Source organism: Vicugna pacos, chromosome 11, assembly GCF_048564905.1.
Source record: "Vicugna pacos chromosome 11, VicPac4, whole genome shotgun sequence".
Classification (NCBI taxonomy): Eukaryota; Metazoa; Chordata; class Mammalia; order Artiodactyla; family Camelidae; genus Vicugna; species Vicugna pacos.
This window is the reverse complement of record NC_132997.1, coordinates 41,233,850-41,254,617: the sequence shown is the minus strand read 5'-3', so window position 1 is coordinate 41,254,617 and position 20,768 is coordinate 41,233,850. Positions and strand designations below refer to the sequence as shown.

The 20,768-nt window shown below is 43.1% G+C and overlaps 1 pseudogene; it reads right to left on the bottom strand.

The window, feature by feature from the left end:
- Positions 1–535: 535 nt before the first annotated feature.
- On the bottom strand, positions 536–14,823 carry LOC116282346 (nuclear pore complex protein Nup85 pseudogene; annotated as a pseudogene).
- Positions 14,824–20,768: the final 5,945 nt, after the last annotated feature.

Sequence of the window (20,768 nt, the reverse complement as noted above, 5' to 3'; positions counted from 1 at the left end):
CTGTAACCTATAACATTATATCTTCAAGTCTAATATTATACCATGAGTAATATAAGAAGGTTATAGCATTATATTTTTATTGTTCCTCTTTCAACTTCTGTGCCTTTTTGTCAAACATTTAATTTTACATATGCTATAAACCACCTAATATGTTGTTACTTTTTTTTTTTTACTTTAAACACTCGTACTATTTTAGACAGATTTAAATAATAAGAATTAAAAAAAAATTTCCCTACATGGTTAGCATTTTCAGTGCTCTTCATTCCTTTGTGTAGATCTAGATTTCTGTCTAGAATCATTATTCTTCTATCTTAAAAAAATGTTCTTTAACATTTATTGCAGTTTTTTTTTTGCAGTTTTACTGCAGGTCTGATATTGGATTATTGCTGATAATGGATTATTTCAGGTTTGGATGTCTAACATTTAAAAAAATGTTTTGCCTTCTCTTTCTCTTTTTTTTTTTGCAGAAGAAAACAATTATTCTTTTAAAAATGTATATACGTTGCCTTACAAAGATAGCATGTTGGAGCTGGCCTCAGGAAACTTCCAACGAGCCTTCTTCTATAATTGACCAAGTAAGATTTCGTGCAAGAGCAAGTCTCAGCATTTCCACCTTGGTGGGCTCCGTGTCATCATCCTGGAGCTGCTGGGCATCAGGCTCTCCACTCACTGGTCTTCCTGAGGTCAAGTCCCCCAGACATCTCATCAGCACATATGTTTCCTCTGCTGAAAAATATCACCTGTTTCTGTTCCAGAGTGGGCAGGACATCTGTTGGTAGTGTCAACCAGGAAGACTGAGGGGCGATCTGAGAAGTCATGAGTGACAGGAGAAGTGGCATCAACAAAATGCGCCCCCCTGTATGACCAGAAGAGCTCAAGGTGCTTCCCCAGGAAGTTCAGTCAACCACTGAGCATCATGGCTGGTCCCAGGTGTCAGTGAGATCCAAATGGGGTAAACAGCCTTGCTCACAGTAATCCCTGAGGAACCTGTCTGACACCAGCTTTTGCCTTCATTTTTGAGGGATAGTTTCAGTGTTACAGAATTTTAGGTTGGCTTTTTTTGTTTTTGTTTCTCTTTCTGTCCTGAAAGAATGCTGCTCCATTATCTTCCTGGTTGCACTGTTTCTACTTATAAATCCATTACCACTTTATCTTTGTTTCTCTTTATGTACTGTATCTTTATTTCTCCAGATGCTTTTGAGATTTTTGTGTTTACCATTGGTTTTCAGTAGTCCTGTGCGATAACACAGTTTCCTTCATGTTTCTTGTGCTTGGACTTAATTGAACTTTGTGAATCTGTAGATTTATAATTTTTTTTATCAGTTTGCAAAAATTTCGGCCATTATTTCTTCAGATGTATTTTGTCTTCCCATCTGCATTCTCTCCGTTGAGGACTCCAATAACCTGAGTGATAGCCTGTGTGAAATTGTTACACAACTCACTGATGCTCATTTTTTTTCCCCAGTACTTTTTCCCTTTGGGTTTTAGTTTGAACGTTTCCAACTGACATGTCTTCAAGTGACTAGTCTTCCCTCCCCACCTCCCCAGTATTAGACCCATTGAAGGGATTTTTCAACTTCATTCTTCTACCTTATTAAACAGATGGAATACAGTTATACTATTTGTTTCAATGTCTTTAATTAAAGACTTTTAATTTTATCAACTCAATCATTTCTGGTATGTTTTGATAGGTTTATCTTTTGGTGTCTGATAGATGAGCTCATTTGGGTCATATCTTCTTGCTTCTTTACATGCTTGCTGATTTTTGGTTAGAAGCTAGGCATTGTAAATCCTATCTGTTGAGTGCTGGATACACGCTCTCACAATTTATTCTGATAAGCAGTTAAAATAATTGGAAACAGTTTGATACTTTTGGTTCTGGCTTTTAATCCATGTTCGGCAGTACCAAATAGATCAGCATTTAGTCTCAGGCTAATTTCTCCTACTACTGAGGGGAATCTTTGGAGTACTCTACTGATGTCTACTGAATTATAATGTTACTTGACTTTCTTGTTTCGGTGGGGGAGCCTGTCACCCAGTAGTTTACGAAGGAGGTAAAGTATTTGAGAATTTATGTATCTTAAAACATCTTGTTTCCTCTACTCTTATATTTGGCTGATAGCTTTTCTAGGTATGCATTCTAGTATGAATTGGAAAAGGTTCTTTCAGGATCTAAAGGCATCATTCTATTGTTTTTATCTCCTGGTGCTACTGTTAAGAATTCCAAATTCATCTGACTTTTGATCCTTTGTCTGTGATATTTCTTTATGAAAGCTTATATAATCTTCTCTTTGTCCTCACTTTTCTAAAGTTTTATTATGCTGAATCTGAGAGTGTGTCTATTTTTATCAGTTCTCCTGGGCATTTGGTGAGCCCTTTCAATCTGAAAATCATGACCTTTAGTTCTTGGAAATTTGCTTGAATTATTTGGCTGATCCTTTTCTCCCATTTGTTTTCCTGGAAATCATATTATTTGGATGTTGGATCTTTTGATAAATGAATTGTATATTTAAAAATATTTTCCATCTCTTTCCTTTTTGCTTATTTTCAATGTCATTTTAAAACTTATCTTCCGATCATTCTATTGAGTTTCTTTGTTTCTGCTCTCATGTTTTCCACATTTCCAAAAGTAACTTTTTGTTTTCTGATTTTATTTTTTCCTTTATCATATCCTATAATGTTTTTCTTTGAATGGATGCGATATCTTCTTCCTTTCTGCTAGTTTCTCTTTCCTGTTTAGTTCTCTGTATTCCATATTAGAGGCTTTCCCCTCCCCTTGTTTGATAGCCATTGGCTGTTCAGGTTTTAATTAAGAAATGAGCGCAAACTCTAAATGCTTGGGTGTGGCTTCTGGACTGTGTGCTTTTCTGTAGGATGGTCAGCCTGAAGACATTTACTGGAGAACCTCTGGTGTCAGTGTTGTTGGTTTTTTCCCCTTGTGCTGGTCAGGTTCTCCCGAAAAGGCTATTCCCACCTCCTGTGGGGAAGGTGTGGCCTGGTTGCCAGTGTTTTGGGAACCGAGAAGAAAGTGGGTGATTGGTGTTTAGTATGCACTATTCCCTAATATTTCTGTTTCCTGTGTGCCCTCTGCCCCTGACTGTGTGTGGTATTCTCCTGTTCACAGAGAGTTTCTTTTATTCTTTCCAGAGAAAATGTCTTCAGACCAGCTGAAGGGCAGAAGAGGTCATTGCTCACTGGTGTGTAATAGCAGTGAGGATTTATTTATTTATTTGTTCATTCATTCATTCATTCATTTATTAGAATTTATTGTGTGCCAGGCTTGGGTATATATACTTTATAAACCTAGCTTAGAAAGAGGGAAAAAGTGTTAACGCCCCATTTTTTTCAGATGCAGGAACTAAAGCACAGACTGTTAAAGAAACATGCCCAAGACTTCTCAGCCAGTAAGTGGTCAGCTGGGTTGGGTTCCTTAAGGGTCACCTTGAAAATATTGCACTGTCAGCTCAGGATCCAACAGTTACACAGTTTACAGATGGTCCTCCTTTTCTTAGCCATCCCCACCATTCTGCCTTCTTCCTGGAGGTGATACGCAGTGCTGCCCATTCCTAAGTCTTTTGAGGATTTTGCATTCTTATCTGGATCTTTTTTTTTTTTTTTGGTGGTTTTTTTTTTTTTTCCCCACTGTTGTCTTAGAATTTCCAAGTTGGTTACCCCTCACCCATCTGCTTCCCAGCCTCCACAATTAGGCAGGAATCATCTTTTCTTCTCCTGGTCCTTTTGATTGTATTCTTTTTGAGCAAAATCTCTTTGCTGTAGTTTTTGTGGGCTATGGGAGAGGGTGCTTTGGAGGCAAATGCTCAATTTGCCATCTCTGCCTAGAGGTCTTGAGCTGGAAGTTTCTACCACCCTGGTGGCACACAGATTTAGTTTGATTTATAGGTTATGGAGGAATGAATGTTTCTTTCAGCCCTAAATTTGTGGCTAGAACTTATCCCATGTTGATGTGCTCTGATATGTACATATTCTTATACTTTTGAGAAGTTCATATATGTCTCTGTGATGTGGACATTTTGGGGACAATGGGAGTACTTCCTAAACAGAAAGTGGCCTGATCCTAGACACCCCGCCCCCCCCGCCCCCCGAACTACCTGATCATGTGAAGGACAGTAACCTCTAGTTTGAGCTTTGTCATTGGCAAAAATCCTCTTTCCTTTAGGAAGGAAGTTGGGCCAAGAGGTTGGCATCCTTCTGCCCCTGGGATGCTTGATATTTTTGAGTTAGCTGTGATATAATTTCCTCCCTTTAAAAAAAGTTTCTTCTCTGATGAAAGTTTCCCATGGGTACCCCTTTTTGTTTCCAGGCCACAATCACAGGTCCTGGCCAGCTCCCAGCTCCTTTCCACCCCGTTGGTCTGAACGGCCAAAGCCTTGGTAGTTTTGTAGCTGAATCAACATCAGTTAGAGCCGCTCAGTGACCGCGCACTTGGAGTAGCCGCCCTGTTATGCATGGGGCACGCAGAGATGAACCAGTCAAGTGCCCGCAGTCCTGGAGCTAGGGATCCAGTGGGGCAGACAAACAGAGCTCACTGTCACACTAAGAAATGTGTGCTTTGCTAGCAGTAAAAATAAAACGTGCAGGAGGGAGCATGGGGAAGGGGTGGTGAATTTTACCTGGAGAAATGAGGCAGAGCTTCACACACGCTGTGACACGTGCATCCGTTCTCGGGGGGAAGTGTGACAGTCCTAGGCTATGGAAATAGTGCTGGTGAAGTGGGCGGTGATGGAGAAGGAGAGAAGAGGGAGAGCAGGCAGTAAAACAGTGTGTTGCTGTTTCCCTGCGTGTGAGGAGCAGAGATAGGGCGTGGGTGGGCGTGGGCTTGTCCAGACAGAGCAGAAAACGCTGCCTGAGCAAAGTCTGGTGCCCTGGTGGAAGCCATGCTGTAGAGTTCCATTGCCCAGTCTCCAAACTTTGCTTTCTCACTTACTGACTCTGATCCCAGGAAAGAGGCTTCAACATTCCTCAGTTTCTTTATCTGTAAAATGGGACTAATTACACCAATCTAACCAACTGATCCACGTCAGTGCTTTTGCATAGCATGTGGCTCGTGGGATAAGTGCTCAAATGTTACCTCTAATTTTATCTGCCGATCTTTCCTTCCTTCTGTACCCCTATCTACTTCTCTTTCTGTCCTTTCTCATTCTACAGAGGATTGGGCAAAAAGAAAAAGACTGAAGAACTCTCAGGGACCATAGGATGAGTTTAACCTCAGACATGATGAGTTTACTGTACCAGTGGGACGCCCTGAGTGGGATGTCAGAGAGAGATTTCAAAATTTGGTTCTAAATGCTCAGACTCAGAGAGAGATCTGAATTGGAGATGTGGATTTGAGAGTTGCAGGTAAAGTCAAAGGAGGGAATGAGATGAAACTTGGGGGTGGGGGGAGTGTGAGAATGGAGAGGACTGAGCCATCATCACCCTGAGGAGCACTTCCATTTCAAAGCAGTAAGAGGAGTCAGGGAAGGTGTGTTAGTGTGTCAGGGCTGCCGGGACAAAGTACCACATATTGGGTGCCTTAAACAACAGAAATTGATTCCTTACAGCACTGGAGGCTGGAAGTCCACGATCAGTGTCTGACAGGATTGGTTTCTGGTAAGAACCTCCTTCCTGGCTGATCGATGGCCACCTTCTTGCTGTGTCTGTGTGTGGCCTTTCCTCAGTGTGTATACGTGCAGAGAGAGGGTGCTCTGCTGTCTCTTCTTATAAGGGCACTAATCCTATTGGATCAGGGTCCCACCATAGCACCTCGTTTAACTTTAATTGCCGCCAGAAAGGCCCGGTCTCTATTACAGTCATTTTGAGGGTTAGGGCTTCAACATATGAATTTCAGTGGTGGGGACACACACAGTTCAGTCCATAGCAGAAAGTGACTTGGAAAGATGGGGGAAAAAAGTGAGAGAGGTAAGGGGAACCAACAGGGAAGCAGGGAAGAGGCAGGTTTATGGACATACAAGGCCAGCAATATCAAATGATCCAGTAATAAGAATAAGAATAAATAAAATGATGTAACTATTGTGGGCAGAGCCCTTTCTGTGCGTTAGCATGTAATTCCTTACATCACCCCATGCTGTCGGTCCCATTATAGAGTTCTGGAAACTGAAGCTCATAGAAGTTGAGCACTCTGATCGGGCTACCCAAGCCAGTTTTCCATCTTGGGTCTCTCTCAAGGTCACTGGCTTGGAAGGTATTCAGGAGGAGTCAGTGGTGGTGGAGGAGTCAGAAGGGCAGGCACTGGGCTGCAGTTGTACAGGGAGATGGGGAAGCGCAGAGAGAGAGGCGAGCCTGGCACGTCTACACCGCCATGAGGACTATAGGTCCTTTTTGACATGTCAGTTGGGTACTCATAGAAAGATGACTCCGTAGCTTTGGGAAACCCAGCATTCTGTGTTCCCTGGCATCAGAGTGCATGTGCACCACTTCAGATCTTTTCTGATTCATCCTCGTTTTGTTCTAGCTGCATCTCTGGCCAGTAGCTCTGCATGGACTCTGCAGGTGGGGACAAGCCACGGATGCCTCGTCTCAAGCATACACCTGTGTCTTCCACTGCCTGCTGTCACCATGGGTCTTACTCTGAGCCTACACAGGTTGATGGGAAAGATTTCCTCTTTCCTGTGGCTATAAAACAAAGGAGGCAGCATCACCCCCATCTGGTGGCAGCCAGCCTCATCTCTCCTCTTGGCTTTCTCTGCTTCTTCCCCCTTGTCCCTGTCAGGCTCCCTGGGTTTCACTTCCTAATAAAGTAATCGTACATAAGGCCTCTGCCCCAGGGCACATTCTTTTTGAAAATGATGCTAAAACTCCTAGAATAAAACATCCATTCCTTTGGAGATTCATGGTATATCCAAGTATTATATGGTTTCTGAGAATTCTTCCAGAAACCTCTCTGAGTAATCCAGAGAGGTCTAAACTCTTTACATTTTGAGATTTAAAAGAAAATATTACAGGATTTCAACTCCAAGTATCCTAGTGTTCCATAGGACACAGGCTAGGTTTAGCTGGTGTAGTTTGCTCTGAAGGGCAAACGTTTTCCTGTAAAGGTCCAGGTAGTAAATATTTTAGGCTTTGCAGGCCATGAGGTCACTGTCCCAACTGCTCAGCTCTGCCATTGCAGCATAAAAGCAGGCCTGGAGAATGGAGAGACAACCGGGCATGGCTGTGTCCCAATAGAACTTTATTTACAAAGTCAAATGACAGATGGAATTTGGCCCATGGGCTGTCGTTTGTTGACGCCTGCTGAGAGAAATACAGCTGTGACTGGAAAAAGAAAGAGGTTGGTGGCTGGTCTGGGAGAGACAGCAGAGCTGGTGAAAAGTACCAGGAAGCTGAAGCCTCTCTCGTCTCACTGCTGTATGTCTCTCATTTTGTTTCCTGTGCCCCCGAATCCCTCCCTCTTGTCAGCAAGCCTCGAACACATCCTCTCGCTTTGCCCGTCATCTGTTTTGCATAATCGAGGTAGAGCAGGTGGTCAGAGTCACACCACTTGATGGTGAAAAATGCACACATTTCAGGAGTCCTCTGCCCTGCAGCATCAGGAGTTAACGAAATCCTATCATTCCTGCCTATCAATGGCATCGATCTTACGGCTCTGCCACATTGAGCGTGCTGTTTGTCAGGATAACGCATCTTGGGGAGATTTATGGGACCAGGCCAGATGGGAAGGGGCCTGAGCAGTTTTACTCACCTCCATCTGAGTTGTGGATGCCTGTAAACCAACCTTTCTGGTGCCGAGCATCAAGTGTGCCTAGTACATCCTAATTCTTAACAGTTTCCCTTCCATAGCCAAGATAGTAGGAATGTATCAAGAGGCTGATTTCAGCTCCGATACATGAGGACAGAGAAGAGGAGGAGGTACAGCAGGGGAGGAAAATTCGCAGGAAGTCAGCACCTGCTGATGTCATATCCCTTGGTAGAAACTTTATACATGCAATCCTCAGGGTCCTCAAGTAGGTGTCATTGTTTTTATCCTTCCTAAGAACCAGAGCGGATATGTATTCTTGCCCCAAGTTGTGTCGCTAGCACACGGGGCAGCCAGAAGTAAAATCCCAGACAGACAGCACTAAACTCTGTGCAATTCTTGTTACCCCTCCCCGAGACATGCCTCCTCCTTAGCAAGTCCACCCATGAGCCATAAATGGAAGCCCCCAGGCTCTACAGTCAGTCACCTCCTTGGATGACAGAATACGGGACACCACTGTCCAGTGTAGACGCATTTCTACCATTTAAGCATGAAAGCAAAACCCACTTCTGATAGTTAAGCACCACCACTTGGCCTCTGTGGCTTTGTGGGGAGGGAAAGGCTATCATCCCCGTGGCTATTAGTGAGCTGAAATCTGTGACAGCCTCTCCAGCTATTAGCCCCAGGCTGCAGAGGAGAGACATGTCTGAACTTCTTAGTAAGTGCGTTCCTGGTGACCTTAATGATTAGATGTCCCAAAGGCCTTTTGATAGAGCATAATCCTCTGGTGGTCTTTTAGCTTCAGATAATGTATCCATTCCAGCACCCCCACCTCCTGATCCTTTTAATCCCTTCCTGTACCATCTGCCACAGAAATTCAGGCATTTCAGCATCACTCAAAGTGGGCCGTTGCTTTTTCCGTCCTTCTAAGAATCACCTTAACAGCAAGTTTGCACCAACCCCTAGGTTTCTTGCAGGATTCTGAACTCTGTATCTCTTATCCAATCTTATGCTCTGGCCCCTTTGAGCACACTGAGAACCCAGTCTCACAGATACTCCCCCAGCCCCTAGCTGGGTCATTCAGTTCCTGTAGGTGTAGATGATTTCCTTCTTTCTGAATCTCAGAACGTCCTTTGCTGGATTATGGTAATTTTTATTGGTCTATCTTCAAGTTCACTGATTCTTTCCTCTGTCATCTTCATTCTGATATTGAGACCTTTAGTGAGTTTTTTCAAATTACAGTGATTGAATTTTTCAATTGCAAGATTTCCATTTGATTCTTTATATCTTCCTTTTTTTTTTTTGCTGTGACTTTCTCTTTTTTTTTATTTGTTTCACAAATGTTAGCAATTGCTTGCTGGAACATTTTAATAATAGCTGCTTCAGGTTCTTTGTCATATAATTTTAGCATTTGTTGTTGGCATTAGCATGCAATGATTTTTCCTCCTGTAGGTTGATATTTTTCTGGTTCTTTATATGTTGAGTAATTCTGGATTTTATCCTGGACATTTTGAATATGATGTTATGAATCTCTGGGGTTTTAAAAAAGATTCTTTGGATCATATCATTTTTGTTCTAGCAGATCATCAACCTGTACATTCATGCTCACTTTTTGTGAGCTGTGGTTCCAAAGTTAATTCATCTTTCAAAGCTTTTGCCATGTTATTTGGAGCTCTCTCTCTCTTTTCTTCTTTTTTTTTTATAACATTTTGTTCTTGAGTTACAGTCATTTTACAATGTTGTGTCAAATTCCAGTGTAGAGCACAATTTTTCAGTTACACATGAACATACATATATTTATTGTCACATTTTTTCACTGTGAGCTACCACAAGATCTCGTTTATATTTCCCTGTGCTATACAGTATAATCTTGTTTATCTATTCTGCATATGCCTGTCAGTATCTACAAATTTTGAAACTCCAGTCTGTCCCTTCCCACCCTCCGCCCCCTTGGCAACCACAAGTTTGTATTCAATGTCTATGAGTCAGTTTCTGCTTTGTATTTATGTTCTTTTTTTTTTTTTGATTCCACATATGAGTGATCTCATATGGTAGTTTTCTTTCTCTTTGTGGCTTACTTCACTTAGAATGACATTGTCCAGGGGCATCCATGTTGCTGCAAATGGTGTTATACTGTTGGTTTTTTTTATGGCTGAATAGTATTCCATTGTATAAATTTACCACATCTTCTTTATCCAGTCATCTGTTGATGGACATTTAGGCTGTTTCCATGTCTTGGCTATTGTAAATAGTGCTGCTATGAGCATTGAGCTCTCTTATATGCATGCCACCCAGTGGTCAGTTTGAGTGCTGGGGATTTGTTCTATTCTGATTCTTTACTAAGTTGATTAAATCACACACACACATGCGCAACTTTGGGGTAAGCCCAGGAACTGTGTGAGTGTTGCGTCTCTTTACTGAGCTCCTCCCTTGCTACACTTTCCTGCCCGTTACTCCATAGCTCTGTGGGTTTCCCGTTTCTAATCCTTAGGCCAGAAAGCTGGGGCTTCAGTTTCCAATCTCTTTTGTATGCTTCTTCAGCTGCTTCTGCCTTCAGAGACAAGCAGCAGGAGGGCAGACAGAGAAAAAGAAAAAGTAGGGGTTTGACCCACCCTCTTGGGACCAGAGCTCCATGGATTGCACAGCATAATTCCCCTCTCAGTGTTCTGGTTCCTTTGGGCTCTTGCTGCTGCCACAGGAGATCACTTGGGGGCTGAGACACATGTAAATGCAAGGAAAAAAGGAATGGAAGATCAAACCCAGAGGACTTCCACACTCTCTCTGAGTACTGGAAATTCCCTTCACTGTTTGTTGAGCTGAAACCAAAGGGCTTGTCCTAGAGCTCTTTCCACACCCTGGCACCCAGTTCTGGATCTCAGGTTTTTGGGGCTGATGGAATGCCAGAGGGGGAAAAATGGTAAATTTGCCATCAGCTGGGGACACTTTAGATTCTCGTCTTTTCCCCAAGTCTGCCTGCTGATATTTACTTTTCAGATTCCTCGAATCACTGCTCCATGCGTTTTGTCAGGCTTTATAGCTGCATTCAGTGGAAGAGCCAGGGTGGACTGTACTTAGTTTGTCTTCCCCAGAACCATAACTCCTATATTGAATTTTTTATTACAGCTATTCCATATTTTGTTTACTTTCAAGTTGTCCTTTTGTTCCAAGACCTTTTATTTTCTTTGCTTTCTTTCCTCTTTTAATAATATAAAATATTAATAAAATTCCTTTGACCAGGAAAATGCTTACTTCTGCAGTCAAGCTATGGAAAGAGAAGTCTTTTATAATTTTAAAAAAATCTTTCTATTTCTCTTGGATAGATTTGCTGTTGTCTTTTTTATTTCTGTTGTCATATTTCCGGTGATTTTCTGTTTTGTAGTAGTTTATTTATCACTCCGTCTCCTAATGGGACCATAGTATTAGAAATGGTGAAACCACTGAAAGCACCTGTGTTCCCCTCTGTATACAGTTGTGTTTATATCTCACAGATTGTGATATACAATTTTATAAAATTTACCTTTTCCCCCAAAATAGACTGTTGAAGCATTCTTAATTTCCATCTTGTTATTTAGACTAATGCTTTGCTTCTAGCTTTTTGCATGTATTAGTGTGTCCTAAGAATAAAATATATAAAATGTCTTCTTTTTAAAGTGCATTTGAATATTCTTGGTGTCTTATTGTTATCTTCCTTTTTGTATAGCATCTGTGGCTACTGTAAGAAATGTTATATTTTTGCAATTCTAGGGTAGTGAGTTGGTAGCAGCTAATAACATCTAGGTTGTTATTCTGTTTATTTCTCTACCTCCCAAACTGGGCTGTGATCATCTTGCGGGGAAGTGCACATGTCTTCTTCATTTTTGTATTCCCAGCAACCAGAGCAGTCAGGTAGAACATGGGTATAAGAAACATTTATTCATATTCTTTTCCATTGTGTTAATTTCTCTGACATTCTGTATGTATCTCAAATATTTTCTATTTTACTCATTTTTTTCCTGCAACATCAATTCTATTATTATCTACGCCAATACTGATTTAAATTGTTCTGTAGTGAGATTTAAGTGTTTTTTTGAAGATGCCATGGAAATATCTCATTATGATTTTAAGCTTTTTTCCTATTTGCTCAAGTGTTCTCAGAGATCAAGCTTCTTGAGAGCCTGCTTTGCAATTTTGCTTTTGTTGCTCCTCTAATGGACAAGACTGAATCATCCAAGTCCTGGGTTTGGGGTTGGGAAATTGTTAAAGGAACATTCTTAATCCTCAGGTCCAATCAGAGTTGAGTGATACTGATTTCTCGGTGCTGCTGAACTTCGTAGTCTCAGTGGAAAAAGTTTGTTATTTCTGTCTTTTCAGCATAGCAGATGTTTCCAAAGATGGACTATGATTCATAACAAAGAGTTCTCTTCAATTTGGAGTGAGGACCAGAAAAGCATCGCTCATTTTGTACTTCTCCAGTAACAGGAGGAGGGCTGGGGCCCAGGCCAGTTGGTGCACCTTCCCCTTAAACCTCTCAGACGAGAGCAGATAGGCTCTGACTGGATCATGGCCTGGAGCGTGAGCTCAGTGTGAGCTACCAGGGTGAGATGTCTCAGTCCTGTCCTCGCTGTTCAGCTGTAGGTAGGGTATTTAAGTCCTGAATTGGCCCCTAGAGGTCAGGCCACAGCCAGTCTCCTCCCTTGACCCGATATCCCTCATGAGGTAGGGTTCTGGGCTTGGGCTGGCTGTTGGTGCCATCTCTTAATGCTCTCCAAATTTGGTAAGAAAGAGTATACTTTCACTCCAGAATAGGGATTATGTCAAAATTCTTGTCGAACGTTTTTGATGTTAACGTGGACCTTTCTCGCTTTGACAGAAAATGTCATGGATATTTCAAGAGAAAATGGGGAGGAAGGGACTTACATGGATTCCCTCACAGTAGTATCTTTCCCGAATGACAATGTAATTTCTCATCTTAACTTCCTTACTTATTATTTTTATCTGAGAATCCTTTCTGTGTTGAATCTGGTGCCTTCTTAGTTTCCAGGTGCATAATTAAAAAAAAAATTGGGGGGAGGTGGTAATTAGGTTTGTTTGTTTGTTTGTTTGTTTATTTAATGGAGATACGGGGGATTGGACCCACGACCTTGTGCTTATGATAAACACACACTCTGCCACTGAGCTATACCCTCCCCTCCAGACGCATAATGTTTTGATGAAATTTTCATCTTCTTTGACAGTTCTGCCCTTCGTCATCTTTGATCCTGTTTTTAAGCCCACTGTCTCATATTCTTTCCTATCCTTAAAAAATTTCCCCAAAGACTGAGTCCTGTGTGGTGACTTAGCCGTTCTCTCATGCAAAGCCATGAGTGGGGAGACTTGCATCTTGTGTTAGCTTCTCCTTTCTTGATGCTGCATGGTTCTTTCTCTCACAAAGTTATGGTCTTTAGGAAGAAGAAGAAAATTAAAATATAACCATTGTCTTCACAGTCTTCCATTTTCCCTCAGGTCTCTAAAATCTCTAGATGTGCAGTAAATCTTTTGATTTTATTTGCCTGCAGGCAATATGGGTAAAATTATGATCCATATGTGTGTACAGAATGCCTAACTCTCCATCATGTATCAGACTCGTGTTTCAGGAGGAGAGCGTATCTATCCTACTAGTGCTTGGTCGTCTACACCAGGCATCTTGGTTACTATTTCACCAGACTCGGTTGGGCTGGTTTAAGCACTGAAGGTCAAGTTCTGTGAGGTCTGTAAGCATACCCCAGGAGCACCCAGGAACAAGAAATGTATATAAGCCCGCAGGAGACTAGAGTCAAGAGCTGACCAAACATCTGGAGCCACGGTTATTCTCTGTTTTTCAGGGCTGCATAGCCTCACCTCTGTGCCTCTTTGTCATCCTTGCCTTCCTTTCTCTTTTGTGCCTGTGAATAACACCAAATAGGGTCATCTTAGGCTTAGTTTCCCATCACTTGCCAGTTCAAGTGTCCAGCAGAGATTGACTGCTACCTCCGATATCCAAACCTGTGGGGGAAGATTCATTGGCCCAGATTGGGTCCAATCAGCTGGGTTTGGAGCAGTGCCAAGGTGCATCTCTGCAAGGGGCATGGTAGTTCTCAGAAAGAGGGGTCATTTATAGGCTGGAAAGACATCACAAAAGGGGTCTGCCACCATGTCCCCCCTGTAGGACTTCCCTGAGTACCACACTGTCCTGGGCATGACAAGTGTGTTTTCTCTCCAGTGCGTCTACCTTGCTTCTCTTTAGAGTCTGGAATGTTCCTATTTCTCCAGAATTCCTGATGCTCTTTCTCCAAGGGCAGAATTCTGAATATGTAGTTTTAGCTGTAAAATGGGTCATAGATTCTTCATTCTTTAATCCTTCTCTGTATGCCAGTGCCCTCATCTATGAAAGTAGACATAATGATACCTATGGCTCTTGGGAAATTAAATCTTAAGATCATGTATATAGAAGTACCAGGAGAGTGCTCGGCATGTGACGTGCACTCAGACAGTTTTGAGCCTTCCTTTCTTGTGTTCTTGCTCTGGTCACTGATTTATCCCTTGTTTTTAGGAATATTTTTTTCTTCTTTGTGGCTTCCTTTCTTTAGTGCTTTTTATGACAGCACATTGTCTTTGCCAAGCCCCCTGTCTGTGGTTTGCAGAATTCTGCTTCTTGAAAATTAAAATAGCATTTGGTGGTTTCCAGCCTATCAGAAACTTTCCGCTTCACTTTCATTTCTCAAAGATCGCTGACAGAAGCTTGTTGATTCCATTTGAAAATTCTCCTTGTGCCTTGAGCTCTACTGTCGTCCGCCAAGAGATCTGAAAACACTAACGGAACATGGATGCCTTTACAATTTCCTAATGAATTTGAGGCTTTAATTCTCTTAGAGTGGCTTAATCCTATTTCTTCCAGTCTAAATACTATCCTCTCAGAGCAAGAGAAGCAAATGGAATGTAAGGGGGTTTACTTTCCTTTATCCGTCTATAGTCCACAATGGGTCCCAAGTTTACCTCTTCCTGGGACTTTTCCAGGCTCTCAGAATAGCTGAGAAAGCCTTATTGAGAGTCTTACCATTTTGCAAACTGCAGCTCACCCTGGTCTGTTCTTCACGTTTCTGTTCATCAGCTTTGATCACGTTCCTCCTTCCCATCTTTTGAGTTTGTTCTTTTACAATCTGAATTAGCTACTGCTCAGTGGGCAGATTCAGTGATTTCTTTAAATAACAGTCTGATAAGTTGACTGACAAAATGATGAACTTGTTCCACATCCAATTCCTGGGAGGTTTTGAGGCTGCCAAAGCTGTATTGTTCTAGTCATTACCCACTGCATTTTAGTTATTTAAAATAGCAGTTGCTTGGGGGCAAGGGCCAAGCCTCATCCTTTTTTCTTCACCTAGAATAAATCCTGGCCCCTAAAGGTAATAGTAGCTTCCATCTAACTGTGCTGTACTAGGTGGCCAGGCACTTTACATGTATTATTCAGCCATCACAGTGATCACATAGAAAAGATACTGGTACATCTCCATTTTTATGGATCAGACAACTGTAACGTAGAGATGTTAGTTAACAGGCCCAAGATGCTACAAAGTGATGGGGCCGAGGTTCAAATGCCATTGGCCAAACACCAGGGCCAGGCTCTTAGCCTCTACTCGGTTCTGTCTTGCCCAGTGGATGCCCCCAGTGTGACCGTACGATTGAGTTCTCCACCTCTTCTTTTTCACCAGAGTCACAGTTTTGAGAATGATCTTCCTTCCAAAAGTATCATGACTTAGAATCCTGCCTACCCTTTCTCTGAAATTTCTGAAATCTGCCTTCTCAGATCTAGTGCATACCTTCAGCTTTGCCCCACTGATCCTCTTTTGCTATTATGAGATGATATGATGATTTTCTCCTACATTTCTATGATTTCTTCTTCATGAACCATTCCTTCTTGGTGGTCGGAAGAAAGTTCAGATCACTTCCTTTACCTCGGCCACTTCTCTCTCCAATTCAGGACCTTTTGAGTATGATAGATTCTTACATCTAATTGTGCCCAACTTGAGTTCCTTCCATTAAGGCATGGTGGTAGCACATGGGCATATTTCCCACACTATTTTAATTTCTCCTAGTATGTTGTGTGTTTTGTTTGGCAGATGCTGAAAGCAATAAACGTCATGACCTGAAGCAACTGTTTCTTCGAGTAAACTATGACTACTGTTGTCATTTAAAAGCCATAGCTTCTTTCTTCTTTAGGAATTTGTTTCATGGGCTTTTTTAGGCATTCCTCTCTTGGACCTAGACCAATAACCATTGAAAACACTTATCTCCCTGCCCTGCCCTTGGATTTTCAGGCTGAATTTTTCCCATGGGAGAGTACTGAGAACAATTCCAGCTACCTATAAACTAAAACAGTTCAAAGACTGACAGAGGAATACTTGACGTTGGTTCAGAACTAAAGCTACGTGGTTCATCTTCCTTCTTCAGGTTGGAGATGGGGACCTACAAGGTGTTTGGCCACTAGATGGCAGTGCAAATAGTTGTCACAAAGTCTGTCCATCACCGGTTTTTCTAGACACCGACATAAAGAAACAGGAGAAAAAAGACCTGTAAACATTGGAGTTTTAAGTGAGAATTTAAGGTTTGTCGTTTTTGGAAAAATACTCTGGAAAACTCTTGGGGAAAAGGTGAATTGAAGCTATCATGTCTATACAGAGTTCAGCAGTGGTAGTGGTGAGGGTACCACAACTGTGCTTTGAGAGAAGAGAGTCTGACCATTGTTATGTCGTGTGCATACACGACAAGATTCTCTGCTCACTTTAGCTATTTCTCTCCTGTTTCAGCTTTGAGTCTTCCTTCTGAGACCAGTTGGTCCCTGGATACCGGCTTGGGAATTATCACCTTGGCTAAAAGCTCACAGTTTTGTTATCTTCAATTTTGCTCCAAAAATCCAAATCTAATAATTTTGTACTATTGCCATGTCCTTCTCTCTTTCCCAAATGAAACCTTCCCTGGGAAGACGAGGGAAATTGTCCCCCCGGGCTTCTAGACCAACCACCTTCCTGTTGTAGACCCTACCCACCCATGGATCCTTGTTTCTCCTAGTTTCTTTTCTTGAAGCTCTGGTTCTGTGTTTGAGGGCAGCTTTATAAGCATGATTCCTCTCTGGTGGTTTGGAGCCTCCATTCCTTGTCTAGATCGTAAGTCTGTCTAGCTCACGTGCTCTCCATTCTGTTGAAGTCAGTGTTGCATTTCAGAGGTCACATGAGGGAGCTGGGGCTGTGGCTGTTGCCCCAGAAAGACAGGTTCTCGCTTTGTGGATGGTTCCTCTGGAAGCACCGCTCCATCGGGGCTGACCTTGGGATTCCACTCCTATGTAAGGCAGGCTTTAAAGAGATTCTTTACTAAGATACAGGTTGAGTCCTGCACACTGCCAGGGACAAAGCACATTTCTCTGAGGTTTTCTTGGGACATATTTGTACTTCGTCTGAGGGGGAGAACTGCCGTGGGATGGTCCCATCCCATGACCTGCAGAATACAGCTGCAGGACTCAGAAGACAGAGACGATCCCGACGGTCTCAGTGCCCCCTGGTTTACCTATGGTGTTTGTCCCTAGCGATGAGACATCTATGGAAAGCAGCTGGCTTAAAGAGGATGCCACTGTGAAAATATGGAGAAAAATTGGCTATTTTCAGCTCTGCTATGCTTTAAAGCTTGGAAAATCACGAGCCCCATTGAAGATTAACCCCATCTGTTTCCTGCTGTGCTTCCACTGGGCAGACTCTCTGAAGCCCCGCTGGCTGACTTTCATTAAGAATGTTGCCATCATCGAGTCGAATCTGACCCTGGCTCTGAGGTGGGGCTGCTTTTTACGGATATATTCTAAGAGGCTCGGTGGCAAACCGATTGCATTCGACACGGCCAAGAAGGAGAATATGGTTTTGTTTGGTGATGAAATAAGATTGCTACTATCAGGGAAAATGGGAGAGGAGAGCATTTCTGATGAGAGTTTTTAGCGTGGTCTCAAGACCTCTGAATCTGCAGCCTGTAAGTGACTAATTGGATCAGCCCCAGGAGTCAGGACACGGCAGGGTTAAGCTCTGAATCATGCATGAGGACAAATGGTCTGGCTTGGCAGTCCCGGGCAGGCTCACCACGTTTTATACACGGGGAGAAGGAGAGAATCCAGAATTTATAAATCACATAGCAAAAATACTGGATAATTTAACTATGTTGTTTTATTTAATCTTAAACCCTTTGAGAAGGAGTACTCTTCTTATCATCCCCATTTTATAAATTAAAATGCAGGTGCTTAGAAATATTTAGTGAGTTGCTTAAGGTCACACTGCTGGTCAGTGGTGGAACCCAGATTGTACGCTGTGGCCCATGATTTGGAGATGATAGATCATTGTGGATTGTCTTACATATGGCTTTATCAAAAGGTAACCCTAAATAAAGGATCTTGCTTTGCCACACACACACACACACACACACACACACACACGCACAGACACACACACACACACGCACAGACACACAGACACACACGCAGAAAATAATGGCCTCTAAGCATCTGTAGGGAAGGTGTGAGTCCTAGGACACAGGTGGGTTTCTGAGAACAAATTTCCACTTAACCTTATGCCTTTTGCTGATAAGGTTACTGGATATGACAGGTTGTGGGGAGTGACCTTAATAATTGTTGCCAGGAATAGCAGCTTAGGTTGGGAGCCACTGCTCATGGACTGATTAGCAGTAGAATATTGCTCTGATTCCCCGACTTTGCAAGCATTTCCTCACTTCATTTGACCCTTAACCCCTGCCTGGAACTCTGCCTGGGTCCTCACAATGTGACTCTATATGATGCTCCATCCTCGGCGTTCCTGGATGCCCGGCTCCGTGTCACAGTTTGCCACATACGTCTATACCTCTTAGAGAGCCTCTCATTTTTGAAGTCCATTCTCTCTTCTAGTCTCTCCAGAGGGCTTGCGTTCCAAGTTCTTATATAAACCTTGGACAGGTGACTAGACAAGGGTAGTTTCCTGAGAAGGGAATGGGGTTGGCCTTGCATCCAAAGCAAGGCAGGGCAGGTGTGGCAAAGGGTAGGCGGACAGAGCTAAGTTTACTGCACTGAAAGGGCAAATAGCATTTTGATGCAGAGTCAGCTGAATGAGGCCAAACATCCCCATGCCAAATCCAGGGATGGGGACACAGAAGGCACCACCTCAACTGGTTGATAGGGAGGATGTCCCTGAAGTGGAAGGGACGTAACTGTCACCGTGTGACAAATCGGCGCTAACTGTCCTGGCTTAAAACAGCAACAGTCGATTTAGCTCAAGTGTTTGCCACTTGAGTAGGACCTAGTGAGGGAGGGACGGAGGCCCAGCGCTGCAGAATCCCCAGCAGTTGGAGTGGCTCTCCTGGGGCCTCGGCGTCCACCGCTGCGATGGCCCACGCACATGGCTGGCGAGTGGGCGAGTGGTTGCTGACTGTTAGCGGGGGGCTCAGCTTGGCTGAGGGCTGGGAGCCTTGGTTCCTTTCTACATAGGCCTCTTGATGGCACACCTGCCCCCACCAAGACTGCTTGGGTTCCTTTACAGCACGGTGGCCGGGCCCCCAGAGTGAGGGTCGCAGAGAACCAGACCCAGCTCCACTGCCTTCGATGACACGCACCTCATGCAGCCTCACTTTTGTCACATTCTATTTGTGGAGTCAATCATAGAGGCCTGTCCACGTTCAAGGAGAGAGAACACAGACCCGTAAGAAGAGCAGGTGCGATGGAAGACATCGTTGCAGCCATTTTTGGAAAATGCAAACTGCCACTGAGGCTGGCAGAGGGGATGCAAAGGCGAGGGCAGATGGTACAATGTATTCCCAGGCCTTGAGTTCAGAATCTCTGATCTGACGACCATGAACGGATTGTTACTCCTTTTAAATGATTAGCTGATGCTGGGAGAGCTCAAGGAAAAGGGAGCGTGTTCTGTCTTAAGGGTATTAAAACTTTGGATGCTAGAGGTAGCCCAGTTATTGGCTTATTCCTGCCCCGCTACAGCTTGAGTGCAAATAGGTGGCATCTGTCTTCACTCTGGTCTGGTCTGAGAGAAGTGGACATCTTCTCTCATTGGAGGGAGGGCAGAGGGAGGGCTAAAGAATTTGCGTGGAACATCACCTGTGTGCGTGTGTGCATTTATGTCTTCCGGAGAGTAAGTGGTACCATAGACCAGCTACAGCATACGTAGACTGAGAGATGCTGTGAACTGTTAGCCCTCAGGACCAGTTCCACAGTGTGGGTGGATTTTGGCAGTGCTCGGTCACTGGGCCAGAGAGCCTGAGGCCTCAGAGCGCACATGGCAAAAATGATGTGTTGGGCAGAGCCTTACAGGGGTTCACACCTGTGCTTATGAGCCTGGTGGAGTTTATCCTGGGCAGAAGGAGGCCTCAGGTAACGGATGTTTCCCCTTTGACTCAGTGATCCTCCTCTGTGGAACCTCATTGATCCTTATGGATTTAGCAAGCCACGAGGACGGGGTGGAGTTTCAATGTTTTAAAACTGTGAGGTGTGTATTTCTGTAAGCCTAATTGTGTGTTTGTTTTAAACGTGGGAGAAACACCATATGACGGAGAATATTGGGCTAGAGAAGCACACTGCCGTGAGAATGATAAATGTTGAGTGAATTCGTGATGATACGGTCTATTTGCTTAAGGAACTAGTACCTCTCTCAAACAGTTATTGTGTCTCAATGGGGAAAATTGGCTTTCAGCGATGTTAAATGTGTCTGTACAAGAGAGGGCTTGAACCTGGTAGGGATAAATATGTGTGTACGCAGGGTAAATTTCACCTTAAAAATGTGATTTTCTTCCTAAGTCTTAACTACCCAAGAGAATATGATTCTGTGCTTTTTCAAGGCGGCAATATTTCTCTCAATGAGCCAACAAAATTAGAAAATTCAAGCATCAGCTGAATGTAAAATAGTCGTGTAAATTGTAACTTCCTCAGGATTAGGTGTTAAATTACCGACTTTACATTTTATTTAATTATATTTGTCAGCCAGTCAGACAACAAGTATTGATTGAGAGCTTACCCTGTTTCAGGTGCTGGTTTGGATGCTGAACAGATGGTAGA